The 25,921-nt window shown below is 42.1% G+C and overlaps 1 protein-coding gene across 3 annotated transcripts in view; it reads left to right on the top strand.

Annotated features, from left to right (window-relative positions):
* b4galnt3b (beta-1,4-N-acetyl-galactosaminyl transferase 3b) overlaps positions 1-25,921 on the top strand; it is a 177,148-nt gene that overhangs the window by 5,064 nt on the left and 146,163 nt on the right. The window contains exon 2 of one of the 3 annotated variants that reach the window (XM_063057973.1): positions 1,822-1,858. The exons of the other annotated variants lie outside the window; for them this stretch is intronic. The gene's annotated coding sequence lies outside the window, so the exon portion shown is untranslated. The remainder of the gene's footprint in view (positions 1-1,821; positions 1,859-25,921) is intronic. 3 annotated transcript variants of the gene reach the window in all.

Below are 25,921 nucleotides of genomic sequence, written 5' to 3'. Positions count from 1 at the left end.
GGTTAGGCCACACTTGGAGTATTGTGTCCAGTTCTGGTCACCTCACTATAGGAAGGATGTGGAAGCATTGGAAAGGGTACAGAGGAGATTTACCAGGATGCTGCCTGCTTTAGAAAGTATGCATTATGATCAGAGATTAAGGGAGCTAGGGCTTTACTCTTTGGAGAGAAGGAGGATGAGAGGAGACATGATAGAGGTGTACAAGATAATAAGAGGAATAGATAGAGTGGATAGCCAGCGCCTCTTCCCCAGGGCACCACTGCTCAATACAAGAGGACATGGCTTTAAGGTAAGGGTTGGGAAGTTCAAGGGGGATATTAGAGGAAGGTTTTTTACTCAGCGAGTGGTTGGTGCATGGAATGCACTGCCTGAGTCAGTGGTGGAGGCAGATACACTAGTGAAATTTAAGAGACTACTAGACAGGTATATGGAGGATTCTAGTGGGGGGGGCTTATATGGGAGGCAGGGTTTGAGGGTCGGCACAATATTGTGGGCCGAAGGGCCTGTACTGTGCTGTACTATTCTTCTTGATTAGTAATAGTATCAAAGGTTATGTGGAGAAAGTAGAACAGGTTCTGAGGGATAATAAATCAGCCACGATGGACTGGTGAAGCAGACATGATGAGGCTAAATGGCCTAATTCTGCTCCTATGTCTTATGGTCTTATAACCACACTTTTTCCTCATTGCCTCTCTAATGTCCTTGGTGTCCTACAGTAGTCTCTTGCTGTCTCTTCACTTGTATTAAGTTCTGTTCACCCACTAATGCTGTGATTTTATTTTTGGATTTGTATTGGCTCCCTATTAGGCAGTGTGTTGGTTTTAAAATTTTCAATCCTTTCACGTGCTTGATCCAACCTGACTCTTAATTTCTTATAACTCTGAAATAGCTAGACTTTTTCATTTTTATCTCTAGCTTATCCCCATTTAATTGCTCCATGTTTGTTCTTTGACCTTTCAGTTGGCAAAGTCCAAAGCTTTGGAGACAATAGATTACAGATGCTGGAATCAGGTGCAGACCACAAGTTGCTGAAGGAACTCAGTAGCTCAGGCAGCATTTATAGAAGAAAAAGGGCAGACAACATTTCTGGTTGAGATCTTTTATCTGGAATCCGTCATTCTCCAGTCTGGATGAAGGGTCTCAACCCAAACTGCCAACTGTTCATTTTGCTCCTCAGAGGATGCCTGACCTGCTGAGAACCTCCATCATCTCTTGTATTGCTCTAATGTTGTTCAGTCCTGAAGCCACTACTCTGTCCTTTCTCTCCTTTGTGTCAGTCTTTACATGTTCCTTTCAACAAATATTTTGGCCTTCTGCTCCTAAATCATCTTGAGTGGCTGAAGTCAAATGTTGAGTAATAACTCATCTTAGAATATTCTACTATGTAACAAATGCACAGTGAATACTTGTGTTGGTCACAAGGAAATCAATTAATCTATCCTTTCATATCACATTCATACTCTTAACACACTGAATATTGTTGTTTTGGTCAGATTTTTATTGTGTTCAGGCAATTGTTTCCTGTTCAAGGATATCTTGAAGTTGTTGCAGCTTTATAAAGCTCTAGTTAGACCACATCTGGAGTATTACATTCAGCTCTGGTCATCCCATTAGACTCATTAGGGTGTTGAGGCTTTGGAGAGAGGGCAGAAGAGGTTTACCATGATGCTGTGTGGATTAGAGGGGATATCCTATAAGGAGAAGTTGGATAAATTTGTGTTATTTTCTCCGAAGCTGTAGAGGCTGAGGGGACATTTGATAAAAGTTTATAAAGTTATGCCAGGCATTGATACTATAAACGGCCCTTATCTTTTTTTCCAGAGTTGAAATGTCTAATACTAGATGGAATGCATTTAAGGTGAGTGGGGGTAAGTACAAAGGAGATGCATAGGGCAATTTTTTTTTTTTGCACAGAAAGTTGAACATGCCAGGAGTGGTGGAGGAGGAGGCAAATGTGGTGGAGGTGTTTAAATGGCTCTTACATGACTGTGCCAATAATTTTGGATATGAATATTGTACAGGCAGGAGGGATTAGTTGAGGTAGGTACTTAGTTAATTTGGCACAACATTGTTGGTTGAAGGGCTTCTTCCTGTGCTGTGCGATTCAACATTCTACTCATTGAATGATGAGTGTAGATAATAAACGACTTTTCGGCACATAAAATAGTAGACCAATTTTACAGCATTGATTTATAGTTATCTTCAGTTAGATGGGAAACTCTGGATCACCAATGAATTGTGAACTGCCCATTCAAACTGGCCAGCATTGAGTTGATTGTTAACTCAGGTCTTCCGTCTGGTTGACAGTTGCTGTAATGGGCTCTGTGAAGTGTGGCTTATGCTCTGAGTACAATGTCCAGTGAGATAACATGACGATATCTATGTTGTTATGAGGAATTCTGCAGATGCTGGAAATTCAAGCAATGCACATCAAAGTTGCTGGTGAACGCAGCAGGCCAGGCAGCATCTCTAGGAAGAGGTACAGTCGACGTTTCGGGCCGAGACCTTTCGTCAGGACTATGTTGTGGTAGCTCCAAGAATCAAAAGGCTCTGCAGTGCCTCCAGTCCTGATTCCATCCCTGCTGAACTGGACCTCGATCCCAGACGGCTCCAACAGCAGGTGATGTCACCTCCAGTCCGAGAGTTCTCGTGGTGCCACTGGGTCCTAATGCTCCAACACTCCCTACCCACTCCCATTTCTCGCACTTCCCCCTATCCCTTGTAACCCCTTCAGTCCTCTGAGCCACCCTCTTCCTGTGATCTCACGTTGCCTGACCTCTTTAACCTTCCACCCTCCTCTGATTGCTCCAGCCTGCTCCCCACTCCTGATCCCAGCTTCAACCTCTGCCATGTCTTCAACTTTCTGTGCCCTCCAACCTTCCCCTCTCTGAGGCAATATGTTCTATTTCAGCAGGGCACTCACCTCCGAACCGTACACCAACATCTCAAGAAGTTCTGTGCCCGCTAGGTTACTGAGCTCTTTTTCCATTCCCTCCATCTCTGGGCCTATTTTCTTTGGCAAGGTGTCCTCATTCCCCCACCAATGACTCCTTCTTCTGCCTTAAAAGAAAGTCTTCAGCCTGCTCTGAATCTTTTAATCTCTTATTACTGATGGGACATTAACCGTCTTGACTTTACCACTTCCCTCACCTATTCCAACGTCAACTCTTCTGAATGTACTTGCCCTCCACTCTCTCCATACTCATCTAAGCTTTGGCATCAGACCTGCAGACAAAGGATGTTCTGTTGAGTTCTGGTGGACATTGTCTCCCACACTATTACCTGCTTCATTCCCTCTGGATATTTCCCCTCCGTGTTCTCATCAGCCATGTCCTCTTGTATTGAGCAGTGGTGCCCTGGGGAAGAGGCGCTGGCTATCCACTCTATCTATTCCTCTTATTATCTTGTACACCTCTATCATGTCTCCTCTCATCAGGCCCTACAGAACTTGTACTCTTATCTCAAATCCATTCTGTCCCCTTTGGTTTAGACCTGTCTGACCTACAGCCATGACACCTCACATGCTGTCCACCAGGTCAGCAACTTTTCATTTCCTTGGCCCTAACTACCTCATCGTCATTATTGACACCTATCCCCCATCAGGAAGGTCTCAAGGCTCTCCACTTCTTTCTTGACCACAAACCAAATCAGTTCTGGTCCTCCATCTGGCAGAACTGGAATTCATCCATCACAACTTTCTGCTTTTGTCTCGTCAGATCAAAGGTATAACCCTGGGCACTTGCATGGGCTGCAGCTAGAATGCCTTTTCACTGGCTACGTTCCAAACCTACACCGGCAGCACTCCTCGACTCTTTCTCTTCTACAATGACGACTGCATTGGCTCTGCGTTGTGCACCCATGCAGAGCTTATCAGTTTCGTCATCTTTGGCACCAGCATCTGCTGTGTCTGCAAATTCACTTGATCTGTCTCTGATAATTCTCTCCCCTCTCTTGGTCTCTCTGACTCCATCTCTACACGGAAGACAGGTTTACCTTCTAACATCTTTTGTAAACCCGCTGTCTTCTATATTTACCTTAACAGCCTGTCAATTGCAAGGAAGCTATTCCCTTCTCAGTTGCTCAGTCTCGGCTGCATCCATTCTATGACATCTAAAATATCTACTTTTCCTGCAAACATAGCTTCCCCTCCACTGCTAACAGTGCAGCGCTCACCCCAACACCTTCCCTCCCCAAGATAACAAGGATAGACTTCCCCTTGTCCTCACCTATACCCCACGAGCCTTCACACCTAACATATCATTCTCCCCAACCTCTGCCATCTCCAATAGGATCCCACCACCAGGCACATGTTCCCCTTGGCTCTCCTCTCTGCTTTGCAGGGACTACTTTTTCTGTGACCTCCTTTTCCACTTGTCTTCCCCCACCAGTTCCCCTCCATGTAATTCCCATTGCAGCCATCTCAAATGCTACACCTGGCCATCCGCTTCCCCCTCATCACCATTCAGGCCCCTCAACAGTCCTTTGAGTTGTGGTAGCACTTCATACGTGAATCTGTCAGTGGTACTTATTGCATCTGGTGCTCCTGGTGTGGCAGCTTCTACGTCAGTGAAACACGATGCAGATTGGGGGACTGTTTCATCAAGCAACAAAGCATCGACTTCTCTAACTTTTGGTAACTATTTCCTTCTGTATCCTGCTCCTCCCTGCGCCCTTTGTTTTCCTTATCCCTCTGGCTGCCTTACCCCTTTTACTTCTTGTCCTCACTCATACCTGCCCATCACCCACATGTTCCTTCTCTAGTTCCCACCTGCTTCCCTTTATTCCATGGCCCATTGACCTATCAGATTCCATCTTCTTCAGCCCTTTGCCTCTACCACCTATTACTTCCCAGCTTCTCACATCATTCACACTTCTCCACCCTTTCTCATCTGCCTACCTTCCCCCTTGCACCTGAACTCGCCTGTCACCTGCTAGTTCATGCTCCTCTCTCTCCCCCCTCCCACTCTTTCATTCTGTCTCTCTTTCTTTCCTGATGAAATGTCTTGCCTCAAAACGTTGACTGTTCATTTCCTTCTGTAGGTGTTGCCAGACTTGCTGAATTCCTCCAGCATTTCCTGTGTTGTTCCAGATCTCCAGCATCTGCAGTCTTCCTTGTATCTCTAAAGATTATTTATTGCCATCTTTTAATGTTGCTCAAGTTGTACCCATGAGAAATTATGTAAGTTTAGTATACATCTTCATTGCCATAGTACTTTGTTTCAATATTCAGCGAATGAACAATTGCTTCTTCTAAGTACATTTAAAAGAAGTGGTTTTATTGCTGCACTCCTTCCTCCTCAAGAGCCAAAAGTTCTAAAATACAGTAAATACGTACTCAATCGATTTCTAGTTCAGCAACAAAGGGTAAATGACAAACACCAGAAAGCAACTCGCACAAGATGCTGGAAGAACTCAGCAGGCCGGGCAACATCTATGGAAAAGAGTGAACAGTCAACGTTTCGGGCCGAGACCCTTCTTCGGAACATCATAGGATTAATAAAATTCAGGACGTCAAGGGTAAATGATCACCTTTTGTGTAGTTGGGGACATTGATTAATTCCACAACCAGAAATTTTATGAAATTGTGTTGATTTATGCTAATTAATCAACCTTTTATTCTAGAATGAAAGTAAAGCTGAAATAATCTTGTACATTTGCTCAAGTTGTATACCTGGGGATTAATGAACGTTTGACATGCAGATTCAGAGCCAATGTAACCATAACCATATAACAATTACAGCACGGAAACAGGCCATCTCGGCCCTTCTAGTCCATGCTGAACTCTTACTCTCACCTAGTCCTACCGACCTGCACTCAGCCCATAACCCTCCATTCCTTTCCTGTCCTTATAGCTATCCAATTTAACTTTAAATGACAACATTGAACCTGCCTCAACCACTTCTGCTGGAAGCTCGTTCCACACAGCTACCACTCTCTGAGTAAAGAAGTTCCCCCTCATGTTACCCCTAAACTTTTGCCCTTCAACTCTCAACCCATGTCCTCTTGTTTGAATCTCCCCCACTCTCAATGGAAAAAGCCTATCCACATCAACTCTATCTATCCCCCTCATAATTTTAAATACCTCTATCAAGTCCCCCCTCAACCTTCTACGCTCCAAAGAATAAAGACCTAACTTGTTCAACCTTTCTCTGTAACTTAGGAGATGAAACCCAGGTAACAGTCTAGTAAATCTTCTCTGTACTGTCTCAATTTTGTTGACATCTTTCCTATAATTCGGTGACCAGAACTGTACACAATGTACTGTGTGGTTTTTATATTTGAATAGTTCAGTGACATTCAGTAGTCGTTTACAATTCATGAACATGAGCTATTCAAAATTAATTTGTTTGTAACCTTAAACTGCACAGAGCTCTAGTTTTCTGTCATCAATTTTGGAGTGACCTTTGGCTTTCCAGTTGGTCTATTTATTTCAAGATACTGCATGGTATCAGGCCCTTCTGGCTTAGTGGGTCCTTGCCACCCAATTAACTTACCAATTTATATGCCTTTGGAACATGGGAACAAGCTGGAGGACCTGGAGGAAACCCATTGTGTCACAGGAAGAACATGCAATCTCCTTACAGACAGTAGCAGATTGAACCTGGGTCGCAGATGTTATAATAACATTACATAATCTGCTGTGTTATCATGCCACCCCTAATTCCCAAAGTCCTGATTTTTAAAATAGTGTTTTTTTTTCCAAATCTCTGATTGGTCTCATTTCTACAGTTCCATAGCCCTTCAACAGCTCAGTGTTCCATCAAACTTGACTTCTAGTGCGAATCCAGTACTTGTCATGCCATTAGCCAAGGTGCTTTCAGTTGTTTTGACACTGAGCGCCGGAGTTCCATTTAACTTCTCTCCCCCTCTTTTGGAGACCTTTCCTATTACCATTTGAGCAAAATATCATCTGCAAAGGCATTATATAAATTGTTAACTTTGTAGTTCATCCCATTGCTAGATTCCACATGGAGTTCAGCAGTGGAGCCCAGTTTTGGTGATGTTTCCTGGCATAACACTGGAGAATTTTCTATCGGATCCTGCACCAGGTTAGACTTGTTACAGTATCCAAAACTTGTTGATTTTTTTCTTGGGGTCTGTAGAGATTTGGATAAGGAGGCAAAGGAAAAACTAGATTACTTAGTTTAGAAATTGCTATGAGGTGTGTGTGAGAGAGTTGGGGGGAGTGGGGACGGTGTTGTGTGGAGAAGCAGTAGCAGAAAGATTTGGCTCATTGCAATGTTTCAAGTTCGCACCTCCAATTTTAGAATATCGTCCTCTTGTTCGTGGTTTGATTTTGGTATTATTTTGCAATTTCCCTTCCTTACCCCCATCCCTAACCATTAGTGGAACATTTTATTTTCTATGCTTGGAATTTGTACATTTTCTTTGCACTTGTTTCTTCATTCTAAAGTCTCCTGTTTTTTCCAACATGTATGGAGATCCATCCTGAGTTTGCTCCTGTTAGTTTTGAAGGAAACAAAATAACTAACTGAAAACAAATGTAACTGCTGAAGTGTGAAACAATGTTTTGCATTTCCTGGTGCACTTCAAGTCGCTCTGTGTCCTGAGATAAAGTAGATTGAAGTCTGATTTCACTCCATATCCTGATCCAAGATAACTTTTCCCTCGGCATCTAGCATTCACAGCCAATATGAATGTGTTGCTAGTGCTGAATTGGGCACCTGATGTTTTTAATCCTGCACTTTTTTGTAAACAGTTGTGGTTGAGGTAATTAGTTCTGTTCCTGGCATTGGACCTTGTGCCTGTGGATCAAGATCAGAAGCATGAATAGGTATTCTACAGGGGATTTGGGGTGGTGGTATAGCACAACAGTGACGACTCCTGTGCTTGCCAACAGTTTTCTAAAGGCCGCTTTTCCTACGTCTAAAGGAATTCCAGTGTGAAGGAACGAACACTTGTAGAGAGGAAATATTTATTTTTGTCATTACCAGTGAGAAATCTGGTTCAAAGTAAGACACAAGTTCAAGAGTCTTTTTTTTTTGTTTGAAAAATACAGTGTTCGCTCTTGAGCGGCACAACTTCAACTCTGTAGTGAATCACTTGGCCATCCAGGGGGAGTTCATTTATAAGCAGAAAACTTTTGTATTGTGAAGTGTCTTGCCCTCATGAATTCATATGCAAAAAACCACTATTGAATTTATTGGCGTTATTTATCTTTATTAGCTTTTGGATAAAGGCAATTTATTTGTGTGCTGATTTCCGTCTGAAGCATTCCTATCATGTAGACTAATTACCATGACTATCATAAAACTGATGATGCAGCCTCTTCTGAACTTTGATTGAGGCCAGCAAATTTTCTGCACAAGTGGATATTATTCCTACTATTGCACCGCTACACTTTATGTTTTTAAAAATGCGGCATGATAAAGTGTAAAATTCTCCTATGAGTTTGAAGTTTCCTTGAAATTAAGGTGAATATTTATTAAGAAATACAGTCCCTTTCAGCCCAACGAGCCCATGCCCCATAATTACAACTGTGTGACCAATTAACCTGTAACCTGTACATCTTTGGAATGTGGGAGGAAACTGGAGCACCCAGGGGACACCTACGTGGTCATGGGGAGAATGTACAAACGCTGTACAGACAGTGGCAAAATCAATCTGCTGGCAGCTACAAGGAGTTTGTATGTTCTCCATGGTTCAGGCTTGATGGGCTGAATGGCTGGTTCAGACTCAGTGGGCTGAGTCTGCTCTTATGTCTTATGGTTGTTGTCCATCCCTATTTATCTGTTCTTTCTTTCTTTTTAAATCTTTTTATTGAGTAAGTATACAAAAAAGATAAGCCATATAAACATTAATACAATGTTAAAGTATAATAAAATTCCAAAAGATAACAATACCAAAAAGAAAATACTACAAACAATGTAATTTAAACATAGGAAACCAAGATAACATAATAGTATACTAAATTTTATATATATCAATGGAAAAAAAAGAAAAAAAAACCCCAAAAAAAAACCCACCGTGCAGCTAACTAAAAGCAAGGCAAAGCAATGGGCTAACTTGAAACCAAACAGAGTTAAACTTAAAATCACGTCCTCCATCCCGACCTCCATTAAAACAGTGAAAAAAAAACAAGAAGGGTAAATATTACATTAAATGAAAATATCGAATAAAGGGTCCCCAAATCTGTTCAAATTTAAATGAAGAATCATAAAGGTTACTTCTAATTTTCTCCAAATTCAAACATAAAATCGTCTGAGAAAACCAAAAAAAGGTAGTTGGAGCATTAAGCTCTTTCCAATGTTGTAAAATACATCTTTTCGCCATTAAAGTAAGAAATGCAATCATTCTACGGGCTGAAGGGGAAAGATTACTAGAAATTTTAGGTAGTCCAAAGATAGCAGTAATAGGGTGAGGAGAGATATCTATATTTAATACCTTAGAAATAATATTGAAAATATCTCTCCAAAAAGTTTCCAAAGTAGGGCAAGACCAAAACATATGAGTTAAAGAGGCTATCTGCCCCGAACATCTATCACAGAAAGGATTAATATGCGAGTAAAAACGCGCTAACTTATCTTTGGACATATGTGCTCTATGAACCACTTTAAATTGAATTAGGGAATGTTTAGCACAAATAGAGGAAGTATTAACTAATTGTAAAATCTGCCCCCAATCATCCACAGAAATGGTAAGCCCCAATTCCTGTTCCCAATCTACCCTAATCTTATCAAATGGAGCTTTCCTAAGTTTCATAATAATATTATAAATCATAACCGATGCACCTTTCTGACATGGATTAAGGTTAATTATCGAATCTAAAATATATATAGGAGGAAGCATTGGAAAAGAAGAAAGTATAGTACTTAGGAAATTTCTAACTTGTAAATATCTAAAAAAATGTATTCTTGATAAGTTATATTTATTAGATAATTGTTCAAAAGACATAAGGGAACCATCTAAAAATAAATCCAAAAACCGTAAAATACCCTTAGTCTTCCAAGTTTGAAAAGCGCGATCCGTAAAGGAGGGAGGAAAAAATATGTTACCTAAAATAGGAATCGCTAACCCGAATTGATTAAGATCAAAAAATTTTCTGAATTGAAACCAAATGCGCAAAGCATATTTAACTATCGGGTTAGAGACCTGCTTAAGGCGTTTCGAATCGAAAGGAAGAGAGGAACCTAAAATAGAACCAAGTGTATAACCCTGAACAGATTGTAATTCCAATGCTACCCATTTAGGAATAGATAGTATGTCCCGGTCAAGTAACCAAAATTTCATATGTCGAATATTAATAGCCCAATAATAAAATCTAAAGTTAGGTAATGCTAAACCTCCATCTCTCTTAGCTTTCTGTAAATGTATTTTACCCAGTCTCGGATTCTTATTCTGCCAAATAAATGAAGAAATTTTAGAGTCAACTTTATCAAAAAAAGATTTAGGAACGAAAATTGGTAATGCCTGAAACACATATAAAAATTTTGGCAAAAAAAACATCTTAACTGCATTAATACGACCAATCAAAGTTAAATATAAGGGAAACCATTTAGATGAAAGTTGAGTAATATGGTCTATTAATGGTAAAAAGTTAGTCTTAAATAAATCTTTATGTTTACAAGTAATTTTAATCCCAAGATATGAAAAGTAATTATTAATCAATTTAAATGGAAATTTATAATATAAGGGAAGATGTGTATTAATCGGAAAAAGTTCACTCTTACTAAGATTTAATTTATAACCTGAGAAAAGACCAAATTGTGCTAATAACCCTAAAACAGCAGGAATGGATCTCTCAGGATTAGAAATATATAAAAGTAAATCATCAGCATAGAGTGATAATTTATGGGACTTTAATCCCCGAGTTATCCCAGTAATATTTGAAGATTCTCGAATAGCAATTGCAAGAGGTTCTAATGCAATATCAAATAATAGGGGACTAAGAGGACAGCCTTGTCGAGTACCACGAAAGAGAGGAAAAAAAGGTGAGTTTAAAGAGTTAGTACGAACCGAGGCTACAGGGGAGTGATATAACAGTTTAATCCAGGATATAAATTTCAAGCTAAAATTAAACATTTCAAGCACCTTAAATAAATAAGGCCATTCTACTCTATCAAAAGCTTTCTCGGCATCTAAAGAAATAACACACTCAGGAACATTTTGTGAGGGAGTATAAACGATATTTAACAATGTACGAATATTATAAAAAGAGTAACGACCTTTAATAAAACCCGTTTGGTCTTCCGAAATAATAGAAGGAAGTACTTTTTCTAGTCTATTCGCTAATAACTTAGAAAAAACTTTAGAATCAACATTTAATAAAGATATTGGTCTATAAGATGCACATTGAGCAGGGTCTTTATCCTTCTTTAGTATTAAAGAAATTGATGCTGTATTAAAAGATTCCGGAAGTTTACCAAGTTTCAAAGAAGCCTCAAAAACCTTATAGAGCCAAGGAATCAATAAAGAAGCAAAACATTTATAAAATTCAACGGTAAACCCATCAGGGCCAGGAGCTTTCCCCAGATTCATAGAAAAAATAACATTCTTAATCTCATCCATTGTAATGGAAGTATCTAATAGAGAAGACATATCCTGTGAAATCTGAGGGAAGTCTAACTTATCTAAAAAATCATTCATATATTTAGAATCTCGAGGAGACTCTGATTGATATAAAGAAGAATAAAAATCACAAAAGGTTTGATTAATCCCCACATGATCCAATATCAATCGATCATTTTGGTTATAAATCTGATTGATTTGAGATTTAACATAATTAGATTTCAATTGATTAGCCAGCAGCTTGCCAATTTTATCACTGTGAACATAAAAATCACTTCTTGTTTTCTTTGATTGGTTTACAATCGAGGACGAGAGTAGTAAACTGTGTTCCATTTGAAGTTCAGTTCTTTGTTTGTATAGTTCCTCAGAAGGAGCCATAACATATTTCTTATCAATTTCTTTAATCTTGTCCACAATTGCCATCTCCTCCTGCTTCTGTTTCTTCCTCAAAGCAACGGAATACGAAATAATCTGACCCCGAATATAGGCTTTAAAAGTGTCCCAAAGAGTGTTAACCGAAATATCTTCTGCATGTATTTGCCCTGTCTATACCCCTCATAAATTTGTATACCCCTTTACTCATTCTCTCACAAACTTCTAACGTATTCAACCTTTCCCTCATCTCAGATCCCCAAGTCCTGGCAACATTCTTGTGTAGCCCCCTGGTAAGCCTCAGGCTCGCTCAACTCACTTTCTTCCAGGGGAAGCGGCCTTCGGCCCCGCCAAACTGGGTAATCAAGTTTGTGTGGATGCTGTGTGATGTACCCCACCCTGCCAAATAACAGACAATACACCATATGTGATTAAATGATTACAATTAATAGATCTTACTGGAACTATGTAATTAATAGAGATAAAAGGAAAGTAAAAGGCACCAAACTTATCAAAGTTCAACCACTTTGTGCACAACAGTTGGAGCTCAATTAATGGAGTCCTCTTTCCACCATTCGATCCCCTCCGATCACCTCAACCCGCCGCCTGGGACCTACCACGGTGGTTGACCAGATGCTCCACACGAGTCTGCCTTCGTCTCCTCTCCTCGCCGAAGACCCTGGGCCTCGGACTCCCGCTCGCGGTCCGGTCTGTCCCGTCGGCCAGCTTACAGCGTTGCGTCCACTCTCTCTGTCCACATCACGCCTTCTCCCTCAACACCCGCAAAAACAATAGCTTACAGACGCACAAGAAAGAGTAACATCTATCCCAATTGGTTCGTTCTCTCTCTTATCAATAATATAACCAAACAATCAGAGAGAGAGAGAACTCCTTACATTGCAGTTATTTCAGAAAAGCCATTTTAACTATAACATAACAAAGAAGCCTTCATAGTATCATAAAAGAAGAAACCCTTTACACTTGTAAATATTCTGAGAACTCTATCAAGTTTATTGATATCAATCCTGTAAATAAGTGATCCGAACTGCCCACAATACTCCAAATTCAGCTTCATGAACCTCTTGTGCAACCTGAACTCCTGTGCATCCCAACTCCTGTACTCCATTCTCTGATTTATGCAGGTTAATGTGCCGAAAGCTCTCTTTATGATCCTGTCTACCTGTGATGCTACTTTCAAGGAATTATGAATCTTTATTCCCAGATACAGCTCACTTTATTGCCCTACCATTCGCTTTGTAAATACTATGTTGCCATAATGCAACACCTCATTTTGGCTGCATTAAGTTCTATCTGCTGTTTCTCAGCCCTTTTTTTACCCCAGTTGTTGTAAATTCTTTTGCAAGCTTTGATATCCTTTCTCGCCGAGCGCTATGCTCCCAATTTTGGTGTCATCCACAAATTTGCTGATCCAATTTACCACGTTATCATCTAAATCTTTAATATAGATGACAAACAACAACAGGCCGAGCACTGGTCCCTGTGGTACACTATAAGTCTCAGATCTCCAGTCAGAGAGACAATAGTCTACTATCACTCTCCATCTTCTCCCGCTAAGACAATGTTCAATCCATTTTGCTACTTCATCCTGAATATGAAGTGATTAAGCCTTCTGGACCAAACCCCCATAGAGGACTTTGTCGAAGGTCCATGTAGACAATGTCCACCTCCTTCTTTCATCAACTTTCTTGGTAACTTCCTTGCAAATCTCCACAAAAATTGGTTAGATAGGACCTGCCTTGTACAATGCCATGTTAACTATCCCTAATTGAGCCCTGTCTATCGAAATATTTATATATCTTGTCCCTTATAAAGCCCTGATATCTTGTACTAACTTTGTGACTTTCGCATTTTGGTAAGAGAAGTGAGAAGAGACAATATAAATTAAAGGAAAAATTTGAAAAAAAGAGTAGTCCTGGTGAAGCGTCTTGACCCTAAATGTTGACTGATTACTCTTTTCCATAGATGCTGCCTGGCCTGCTGTGTTCCTCCAGCATTTTGTGTGAGTTGCTGTAGGAATAGAGATTTGGCAGTTAGTTCATTGGAAATAGTATCACAATTTTGGAATGTTTTGCAGGTACTTTATAGAGATGTGTAGAATACAAATGCAATGACATTATGATGAGCCTCTATGAAGTAACATTGTAGTTATAACTGTGCTATTATGAAAGCTTTGCAGAAGGTGTATAAAAGATTTGCCAAAAGAATAGATTGGTTGTCCAGTCTGACGGAACTGTGTTCTGCAGTATTTAGACTTCAGCAAATGAATTTATTTAAATCTTACACCCGTCCCACAATGTGAGGGAGTAGAAATCTTTGGATTATGACTCTGTCGCAGTGTACAGACTTATGAATTTATAAGTCTAATGACTCGTAGGAAGAAGCTCTTTCGTAGCCCATTGGTCCTGGCTTTAATGCTGCAGTACCGTTTGCCAGATGGAAGCAGCTGGAACAGTTTATGGTGGGGTGGCTGGTGTCCCCGACGATCTTCCAGGCCTCCTTTCTGCACCTGCTGCTGTAAGCGTCCTCAGTGGAGGGAAGTTCACGCCCACAGATGCACTGGGCTGTCCGTAACACTCTCTGCAGTGCCCTGCGATCATGGTTGGTGCAGTTCCTGTACCAGGCAGTGATACAGCCAGTTAGGATACTGATGCTCTCAGTGGCGCCCCTGCGGAAGGTCTAGAGCAGGGGTCCCCAACCTTTTTTGCACCGCGGACCGGTTTAATATTGACAGTATTCTTGCGGACTGGCCGTCTGGGGCGGGGGGGGGGAGGTGTTCAAGTAGGATTAAACTCACCTCAACGTGTCTTTTACAGTTAGGGTTGCCAACTTTCTCACTCCCAAATAAGGGACAAAAGTAGCAGTCAAATACGGGACACTTGGGTTTATCCTGAGAAAGACTACCATGACCATGAAGCCTTGCGCGGGCACCTCTGTGCGCATGCGCGTACGTGCCGATTTTTTTTCCACAAATCGGTTTTGGCTTAATCTTCCCAACTACACTGTACACACATTATTTCTACTTTATATAGGCAGTGTATTTATCATATCATTCCTGCTTTTACTATATGTTAGTGTTATTTTAGGTTTTATGTGTTATTTGGTATGATTTGGTAGGTTATTTTTTCGGTCTGGGAACGCTCAATTGCTTCTTTGCTTCATGCCATTTCGGCATGAAAGGTTTCATAGAAACGCTCTACCTTGATGGGGGAAATACGGGACAAGGGCGGTCCCATATGGGACACAATATACGGGATGTCCTGGCAAATATGGGACAGTTGACAACGCTATGTTCAAGTTCAACAGTGCGTGACAAGGAATGAGGAAAGAATGCTGAACTTCTTCAGTTGCCTGAGGTGGAAGAGACGCTGTTGTGCTTTTTTTTTGCCACACAGCTGGTATGTACAGTCCAGGTGAAATTTTCTGTGATGTGTATACGGGGGAACATGAAACTACTCACCCTTTCAACTGCAGTCCCATTGATGTTGATCAGGGCGAACCTGTCTCCGTTCGTCCTGTAATCTACGATCAGCTCTTTTGTTTTTTGGATATTGAAGGAGAGGTTATTAACTTGTGTTAACTTTTCATCTGTAGGCTGGCTCGTCACTGCTAGAAATAAGGCCGATCAACGTTGTGCCATCTACAAATTTGACCAGCAAAGTGGAGCTGTGTGTGGCAGCACAGTTTTGGGTGTAAAGTGAGTAGAGGAGGGGACTCAGGACACACCCTGCGGGACATCTGTGTTGAGGGTCAGAGGGGCAGAAGCGAGGGAGCCCATCTTAACCAACTTTTGGCGATCCGATAGGAAATCTAAGATCCAGTCGCACAAGGTGGGGTGCGGGCTGAGGTCTGTGAGCTTCTTGTCAAGTCTGGAGGAAATTACGGTATTGAATGGTGAACTGTAGTCCAGAAACAGCATTCTAACGTATGCATCCCTCTTCTCCAGGTGAGTGAGGACAGTGTTTAGTGCTGTGGGGATGGCGTCATCAGTAGACCAGTTCCGTCAGTAGGTGACTTGTAGGGGGGTCTAGTGTGTGTGGTGGCAGGCTGTGGGTGTAGTCTTTAACCAGCCTCTCAAAGCATTTGTTTATAATTGAGGTGAGTATAACAGGATGCCAATCTTTCAGGCACACCACCTTGTTTTTCTTAGGTATAGGGACAATGATGGACGATTTGAAACGGGAGGGCACTACACACTGGGAGAGGGAGAGGTTAAAAATATCCATAAACACACCAGCCAGCTGTCCGGCACACACTTTGTGAGGACCCGCCCTGGGATGCTGTCTGTTCCTGCTGCAAGGCAGCTGTTCACAAGTTGTCATGACTTGTAAACAATAGATGTGATAAAACCGGAATTTACTCTTGATGAAGGGTTTTGGCCTGAAATGTCAACTTTTTTTTTCTTCTTTTCCATAGATGCTACCTGACATGCTGAGTTCCTCCCAACGTTTTTTTGTAATCATGTTATTCCACTCTGACCTTGTGTAATCCCTGTATTAAATCCCTTCAGGAGGAAATGCCAGATGTGAAGGAAAAAAAAAACCCTGAAAAGATGAGACTGACAGGGAAGAAGGAAGAAAAGCTAATTCCCCCATAGTTTTCCCAATAATGAAACAACAACCGTTCTCTATTATGTCCAGTATGAGGTGATTAGTTCTGGTTCCTGCAGTCGTGTCTGTTGAACCTGGCTGAGGTCAGTATTTCCATTAAACAGTGTATCAAGGTGACAGGTCTAGTAGTTATATTTGGCAATGTTTTATTATTTTTAAAAAGGTATTTTAAAATATTGTGGAGGGAAATGTTTAATATTTTAAGTGCTGAACCTCCATTGGAGTTAAACACACTAATCTAGCGCATTAGTGGGACGGCAGCAACTCATGTTCAAATCCTCTCTGTTGTCTGTAATGTGTTTGTACATTCTCCCAATGACCACATGGATTTTCTCTAGGTGCTGTGGTTTCTTTCCACATTAAATCGTTAAGTTAGTAGGTTAATCGGGTGCACTGGTATAATTGTGCGGCACAGGGTCGTAGGGCCAGAGGACCTGTTACGGAGGCTTTGAAAGCAGACACTTGATCTGCCAACTTGAAGACCGTTGTCATTCTCCCCTGAAGTGACAAATTGAGTTCATTGAGCAGGTTGAAGATGTCACACAGATAAGCGAGTTTTGCTATCCACTCCTCGTCACTGAAGTGTGCTGCCAGTGGTGACTTTTTTCCTGAAAGAAATCTCTGTAGCTGCTCTCTTAACTCAAAAGCCCTGGCCAGGGCTCTCCCCCTTGATAGCCACCTGATTTCAGTGTGTAAGAGAAGGCGTTTGTGCTCTGCATCTATTTCCTCACAAAGCTGCTCAAACAGATGCGAGTTAAGGGCTTTTGCTTTGATGTGATTGATAACTTCAACAACGTCACTCAATACACTGTTAAGGTCAGGTGACATTTTTCGGCTAGCCAGCATTTCCCTGTGTATGACACAGTGTGTAGACTGGCATTCAGGAGCAACCTCTTTGACTCGGGTAGTGAAACCAGACAGCCGTCCAGTCACAGCTGCAGCCCCGTCTGTGCATATTCCAACACAGAATGACCAGTCCAGTTTGCCTGACATGTAGTCAGAGACTTGAATAGTTCTACCCCAGTTGTGTTAGTTGGCAGCGGCAGTGCACACAACATATCTTGGTGCACATCGTCTTGAAATATATATCGCACATAAACCAGCAGTATTGCCTTGTTGTCGACATCGGTAGATTCGTCGACCTGGATAGCATACCATGGTGACTCGTTAAGCCGTCCCAACAGCTGTGCTTCGATGTCCTCCGCTATGTCATCGATTCTCCTTGAAACCGTGGTAGCTGAAAGAGAAACCTGTGCCATCTTGTTAGCTGCAGCTTCTCCCAACAGTTCACGGCACATGTCCTTGGCAGCAGGCAGAATCAATTCTTCACCAACAGTGAAAGGCTTCTTAGCATTAGCAAAACAGCTAGCCACTAAGTACGATGTTCTCAAGGCAGCAGCATTGGTGGAGGTGGTGGCTCTCAGCACTTGCTTCTGTCCCGCTTGCTCATGTTTTTTCTACTCAAAAAAACTCAACGGGTTTGTCTTTAAGTGCAGGGTGCTTGGACTCAAGGTGCCGAAGCAGATTTGAGGGCTTCATTGCCTCATGAGACAGCTTGTCTCCACATATCACACATACGGGGCTTGGAGCGTGCGAGTCACCGGTCACAATAAAGCCATATTTTATGTACGACTCGTCGTATTTTCTGTTGAAGGAAGCTTTCTTTTTTTTTGCAGTCTCGGCCTCAGCTGTCTCTGTGTTATCATCATCGTTAGGCCTTTGATGTCCCCTACCACCTCTTCCAAAGAAACTCTCAAGCAACATTTGTTTTTTTTTAACTCATCGAGTAGTTGTAGGACTTTAATGACCGACTGATGACCTTGTGTGGGTAATGACCTCGCGTGCGTTCAAGTTCAACAGTGGGCATGACAGAGAATGAGGAAAGGTGCAGCTGACTCATGTTGTTTCATATCGCCAAATCATATCATTTTCTCGCAGCCCAGTAGCATGTGCTTTGTGGCCCGGTACCTGTCCGCGGCCTGGTGGTTGGGGACCACTGTTCTAAAGTAAGTATATGTTCGGCACAGCATTGTGGGCCGAAGGGCCTGTATTGTGCTGTAGGCTTTCTATGTTTCTATCTAGCTTCAGCTGTACTATGAGTTTGGATTAAATCATAAAAGTCACAGTACTGTAGTCTCCAATGTATTAACTAGAAAATCATGGAAATTAGAAGATGTGTACATGTTGCATTTTCTTCCCTGTCAGCAGTGTGATTCTTTTGGCCACACATTCTCCTCTAACTGACTTGCATTTCCTATTGTCACTGTGGTTCATGAGCTATTGAATGTGTGATGGGGAGTTGAAAACATTTTGCATTGCAACCATTTGCAAATGATCTAAAATATGATCATTCAGCAGCTTTGGGATAATAAGAGATTTGTGTTTTTCAATGAGCGCAAGGATCTTGAATCAAGATTTAAATATCAGAAGATGAAGTAAATTTGAACAGCATGTATTATTCCCCCCGCCCCCAGAAAAAGAGCTTTGAATTCTCCTGTGCAATTTAGTTTTGCTCCTTGAACGTAGAAGGTCAAGCAGAGATATGTTCAGTGAGTGTTTCCAGTCTATGGATTTATTTTCAATTATTTGTTTTCCGAATTGGGTTTAAAATAATTGGCATATGTCATGGTTTGTTGTTTCTTTCTGTGATCTGGGTATCTTTAGCAAGATCAGCATTCGTTGTCCATGTCCATTCCTAATTGCCCTTGAGGGTGCTGGTGAGCTGGTGCCATGGAGGACTATATCAGGCAAAGTTGCTGTTACGTAAGTGGTGGTGTTCTAGATCAGCTGCTGCTCTTTTTAGTCCTAGTTGGGGAGCTTGCATGTTTGGAAGGAGGCAACCTCAAATTTTCAACTGTCTGTATACCTCCATAGATGCTGCCTGCCACACTGAGTTTCTCCAGCATTTTGTCATGCTCCAGATTTCCAGTATCTACACTCTCTCATGACTCTGTGTCTGGGAGGGTCTTGTGTGAGTAACTGCATTGCATTTTGTCGTTTATACCAGCTGCAGTTGTTGTGGACTGGTGGCAGAGAGAAGAAATGTTTAGAGTGGTTGATGGGGAGCCTATCAAGCAGGCTGTGTTGAATCTCATGAAGATTTTAGGCAGCCATCCAGGCAAACGGTTGTATTTCGACTTGTGCCATTTATATTATGGAAAGGATTTTGGGTGTCCAGCGGAAATCAGTCACTAGAGAAGACTTAAGAGCTTGTTACTGTCCAATGTTTATGTTATAATTTATGATTCTGAATGAGTCGACAGTAGTAATGCCATTGAGGGTCAGGGGTGGGTGGCTGGACTGCATTGTCGGAAGTTTTCATTGCCTGCCACTTTGTGGTACGAATGTTCCTTGCCATTTCTAAGTTCATGCTTGGGACATTGTTCAAGGCTTGGGCAATGCAGACATGGGCTGTCTCATTTGCTGAGGAGTTGATAATGGAATTGAAAATCTTTTCAGCCAGTGTAATAGAAGGAAAGAAGGTGATAAAACAGCTGAAAATATCCCCAGGGCACTGTATTAGGGGCTTCTGTTGTGATATTCTGGGTCTGAAATGATTGACCTCTAACATCCATACCAACCTTCCTCTGTGCAAGGCAAAATTTAGCCACTTAGAGGATTTTCCTTTTATGCCAAAAGACTTGCATCTTGTGAAGAGGTTAGTAACATGGATCAAATGCTTAATGTGGGATTTGTTATGCTTTGTGGCATAATGAGTTGTATACTTGTACACTGATTTAGGAATTGGAGAATTAATTTGCTAAATTTCCCATGAACTCCCAATGAAACTGTTTAGCTACTCTTCCACTTTTTTTCCTGGTCTTTGTTAGACCAGGGCACTCCAGATTAGGTGCATCTCACAATGTTAGATGGCATTCTAATTGATGACATTTTTGTAACAGTGCTTGGATTTGAGGTAAAGATCCTAGTCACAATTTGGGGTAGGATGAGGAATAATATTTAGATCAGCGGTCCCCAACCACCGGGGCACGGACCGGTACCGGGTCGCAAAGCATGTGCTACCGGGCTGTGAGGAAACGATATGATTTGGCAGTGGTAGTCAGCTGCACCTTTCCTTATTCCCTGTCACGCTCACTGTTGAGCTTGAATGCACGCGAGGTCATTACCCGCGCGTCATCTATGTCGGTGTGGGAAGAAGATCAACTCCTCGAGCTTGCAAATGACGGCGGGCTGAAAAGTATGTTTGACATAACATCTCTGCCGGCATTCTGGATCAAAGTCAAGGCTAAATATCCTGAGATAGCCACGAAAGCACTGAAAACGTTGCTTCCATTTCCAACATATCTCTGCAACGAAAACTAAATTGCGGAATAGACTGGACACAAGGAACCCTGTTCGAGTATTGCTGTCTCCCATCACCCCTCAATAGGACAGTCTTGTTGCAGGGAAACAAGCCCGGGGCTCCCACTGATTCAGCGATATTGGTGTGTTGCAATGATTTTATATGTTCATACGGGGAAAATATGTGTTGTGTGTTTAATATCCAAACGTTACTTAAAATGCTATGATGCTATTGACTTATAAGTGATTTATATAACCATATAACAATTACAGCACGGAAACAGGCCATCTCTGCCCGTCTAGTCCGTGCCGAACGCTACTCTCACCTAGTCCCACCGAACTGCACTCAGCCCATAACCCTCCATTCCTTTCCTGTCCATATATCTATCCAATTTTTCTTTAAATGATAATATCGAACCTGCCTCTACCACTTCTATTGGAAGTTCGTTCAACACTTACTTCAAGCTCCCCTGTCCTCCCCTGATAATTGACTTATCACTATAATTCATGCGAGGAAAATATGCGCTGTGTTTAATATTAAATTCGTTAGATAACCCCTTTTAGAAACGAAATTGAGTGTATTAGCCATTTACCACCTATATTCTGGTCGTGATTAACCCCCCCCCGCCCCCCCTGTACAGAATCGCCAAAAACGATTTGTAGAAAAAAATCGGCACGTACATGCATGCGCAGGTCACACATGCGCACTGGTGCCGGCGCAAGGCTGCATGGTCATTGTAGTTTCTCTTGAAGTAAACATATTTGACTGCTACTCTTGTCTGCTGGCAACCCTACCTCCCACCACCTCCCGGTTGGCCGGTCTGCAAGAATATTTTCAATAATAAACCGGTCCGTGTTGCAAAAAAGGTTGGCGACCCCTGATTTAGAGCATAAGCCAACAGTTCTCCAGCGACAGCATTAAAAACGCGTTTCTTAGTTTTCATCTCCTTTCTCTATTTGCTTTAGTCTCTATGACAAAGCAGCCTGGATCTTAGACTGACAATGGCAATGTCTGTTCCTGTTCAGCATCTTTGTAGCGTAAAGTTGACAGCATCATCTGCTTTGTGCAGAGAATTTTCAGTCCATGATTCATTGCTTTCCCTTAGTCTACACTGTGCTGCAAACTTTAGCTTACTGATTTCTGCAGATTACACTATTCAGATCTTCATATTTGGGTACTTATAAACTATAGGTTCTACTAAACACTCAAAAGCTTGTCCTGGTAAACATGGATGCCCAATTATATTCAGTCATTTATTTAAATGGAACCTACACTAATATCTTGGCCTAAGATAGTATGAACATCAGTGCTGTGAGAACAGGAAATGTTTTTTTCCCTAAACTTGCTTCATCTCTATAAGATTGCGAATCTGAGACTGTGCTGCAGCCCTTTTTCTGTGTTTGTTTTGAGGTTGAACTGCAAAATGAGATTGTTGATCAACTGTTCCAAGAACACCAAAAACTTTAAAAAAAAAACTTGAATGAGGGTTTAAAAAGGAAATTTATCTCTCTGGTGTATCTTTAGATAAAATCAATTGAGTTCCACAGCTGAAGACTAGAAAATGGTTTGAGAGGCTAAAATAAGAAATGCTGACATAAGAGATTAAAACATCTAGTTTAAAAAAAAACCTTGTCTGATCCATACGATTACCCATTTGACATATGTTCATGTAATATAAAGGAGATGCCTTCTGTGTATTTCTGGATACTATATATTCCAACGGTAGGCTTATTCAGAAAGTCAGAAGGCATGGGATCCAGGGAAGTTTGGCCAGCTGGATTCAGAATTGGCTTGCCTGCAGAAGGCAGAGGGTGGTGGTGGAGGGAGTACATTCAGATTGGAGGATTGTGACTAGTGGTGTCCCACAAGGATCAGTTCTGGGACCTCTACTTTTCGTGATTTTTATTAACGACCTGGATATGGGGGTAGAAGGGTGGGTTGGCAAGTTTGCAGATGACACAAAGGTTGGTGGTGTTGTAGATAGTGTAGAGGATTGTCAAAGATTGCAGAGAGACATTGATAGGATGCAGAAGTGGGCTGAGAAGTGGCAGATGGAGTTCAACCTGGAGAAGTGTGAGGTGGTACACTTTGGAAGGACAAACTCCAAGGCAGAGTACAAAGTAAATGGCAGAATCCTTGGTAGTGTGGAGGAGCAGAGGGATCTGGGGGTACATGTCCACAGATCCCTGAAAGTTGCCTCACAGGTGGATAGGGTAGTTAAGAAAGCTTATGGGGTGTTAGCTTTCATAAGATGAGGGATAGAGTTTAAGAGTCGCGATGTAATGATGCAGCTCTATAAAACTCTGGTTGGCCACATTTGGAGTACTGTGTCCAGTTCTGGTCGCCTCACTATAGGAAGGATGTGGAAGCATTGGGAAGGGTACAGAGGAGATTTACCAGGATGTTGCCTGGTTTAGATAGATAGATATACTTTATTGATCCCGAGGGAAATTGGGTCTCGTTACAGCCGCACCAACCAAGAATGGAGCGTAAATATAGCAATACAAAAACCACAAACAATCAAACAACAAAATGCAAACTATGCCAGATGGAAAATAAGTCCAGGACCAGTCTATTGGCTCAGGGTGTCTGACCCTCCATGGGAGGAGCTGCAAGTTCGATGGCCACAGGCAGGAACAACCTCCTGTGCCACCCAGTGTTGTATCTCGGTGGAATATGGCCGGTCCAACAGTAAAAAGTTCAATATCCGGTCTACAAACACGTTCCTCGATCGTAATATGACCCAGATTGCACCATCTGTTGTTAACCAGAACAGTAAGCACCCAACTCCTATACACTTACTGCTCTTGGTGTACTTCCGGTCAGCCCGAACGGTCTGGAAGCCGTCCATGGAGAAGTTTTGATCGGGTACGTCCTTGTGCAGCCCTGTTCCAGTGAAACACATAACACTGCACTCCCGAAAGGTTCTCTGATGCCTGGCTAGCGCCGTGAACTCGTCCATTTTATTACCCACCGAACTCCTCTTTTCCATAAGTCTCTGTTTTCTGGACCTGGTCCTCTTTTCTCGAATTTGTGATTCCCCCTCTGCATCCTCTGTGTTTTCCTCCAGATTTCAGCAGGGGTGTCCGCCGCTCTGCTCGCTAAACCGGCAGGCATAAGCGCAAGAAGATGGTCTCTGGAATAAATAATGCGACCATGCTTCTGTCCCGCTAATGAGACGGGTTGGAATGTAACTATTTGCAGTGCTAAAAACCCAAATAAAACTCTCTCTACCAGCATGTTAGAGAGTACTTTAGGAAGTATGCATTATGATCAGAGATTAAGGGAGCTAGGGCTTTACTCATTGGAGAGGAGGAGGACGAGAGGAGACATGATAGAGGTGTACAAGATAATAAGAGGAATAGATAGTGGATAGCCAGCGCCTCTTCCTCAGGGCACCACTGCTCAATACAAGAGGACATGGCTTTAAGGTAAGGGTTGGGAAGTTCAAAGGGGATATAAGAGGAAGGTTTTTTACTTGGAGAGTAGTTGGTGCATGGAATGCACTGCCTGAGTTAGTGGTGGAGGCAGATACACTAGTGAAGTTTAAGAGACTACTAGACAGTGTTATGTACCCCGTAACTGGGTTGCCAAACTAGCAGAAATGGATCACTCAGTTGGAGTCTGGATTACTAGAACTAAGAAAGTTTTATTAAAGAAACAAGCAACACAGTAATCGAAAGGATAATAAATGCAACAGTTCAGCAATGATAAACACACATGTGCACAGAATTAAGATAACAGCATCAATCAAGCTCTATCGTTGTCTAGGGGTAAATGACCAAATTTCAAAGTGACAAAAAAGTTCAGTCCAATTTAGTTCAGTTCGCAGTAATCGTTGCCATGGCGATGGACAACGTGGGGGGAGAGAGAGAGAGAACGGGAACGACTGATCATTCAGACACGGCTTCCACTCACAGACCGGCGATATTGCTCACAAGCAGCTTTTGGGCAGGTCCTTGGTGATGTCACCTGAGGTCACCGACTGTGACCCCTCCTCCAGATGCGGTCGATCCTCTGCAGTGAACCCGGCACCCAAGCAAGGGCGGACACACACCGGGTTCCCGCTGATCGTACCTTTCCACCCTGTGCGTTGTCCGGTACTTCCCACCGACTCGTGAGAGGCGCACCGCTTCCAGGGTCTCGTTACCTCGGGTGTCGTGTGTGTCCTGCCTTAGCGAACCTGTCCCTTTTTATCCCCCTGCTGGGGTATTGCCTGTCCATCACTTCAAACAGTTCAGGGTTCAAAGGGGGGGGCCGCTCCAGACAGCTCTCTCTCCCACGTCCCTTCATTACACATCTCCAGATGCTGTTTCATTGTGTTCCTTATCTCTCTCTTGAAGACGGGTGGCAGACCAACTGCTGATCACACAGGACAGCTAACATCTTATCTATGTGTATTCTCATCACAACAGGTATATGGAGGAATTTAAGGTGGGGGCTTGTATGGGATGCAGGATTTGAGGGTCGGCACAACATTGTGGGCCGAAGGGCCTGTACTGTGCTGTACTATTCTATGTTCTATACTTTTAAGTCCATGGGAAGAAATCTGATATGCAAATTACTAATTGGGTGAAGCTTCTGCTTGGAAAACCATTTGATGGGTGAGTCAGGTTTTACACTGGTAGTATCAATTAGTTTAATATTATTTTTATGTTCCTAACCTACTCTTGCAATCCACTTTTGGATCATGAGCCACAGGTTGAGAAAATACTGCTTCAAGTCATTTTGAATCATTTCCCATATTGATGTTTGCTATCAGCAACCTTTGCTTATGGACCAGTTGCAAACTTTGTTGTGGCTTTTACAAGTCAGTATGTTACTCTGTGGAGTTTTTTCTTAGTCATCAATGGCTTAGAAAGTTTGGAACTTGCCATAACTTGTCTTGTTACTGGGAGATTTTGTCCTGAAACCATGTGGAAAACAAAATGTCTGCGACTGATTTGTGCACTTTTGTCACCTTACACTCTGCTGAGTGCCATTGATTTTTCAATCTTAAAGGACAGTGGCAACTACTTTTATTTCATGGACGTTTAACAGACGTGAAGCTGGTAATAATGGTGCCTTTCAATTGGGGCAGTTATCATTG

The sequence above is a fragment of the Mobula hypostoma genome, chromosome 9 (genome assembly GCF_963921235.1).
Source record: "Mobula hypostoma chromosome 9, sMobHyp1.1, whole genome shotgun sequence".
In the NCBI taxonomy this organism is placed as follows: Eukaryota; Metazoa; Chordata; class Chondrichthyes; order Myliobatiformes; family Myliobatidae; genus Mobula; species Mobula hypostoma.
Note: the sequence above shows the minus strand (reverse complement) of the source record. Positions and strands in the feature narration are given on the sequence as shown.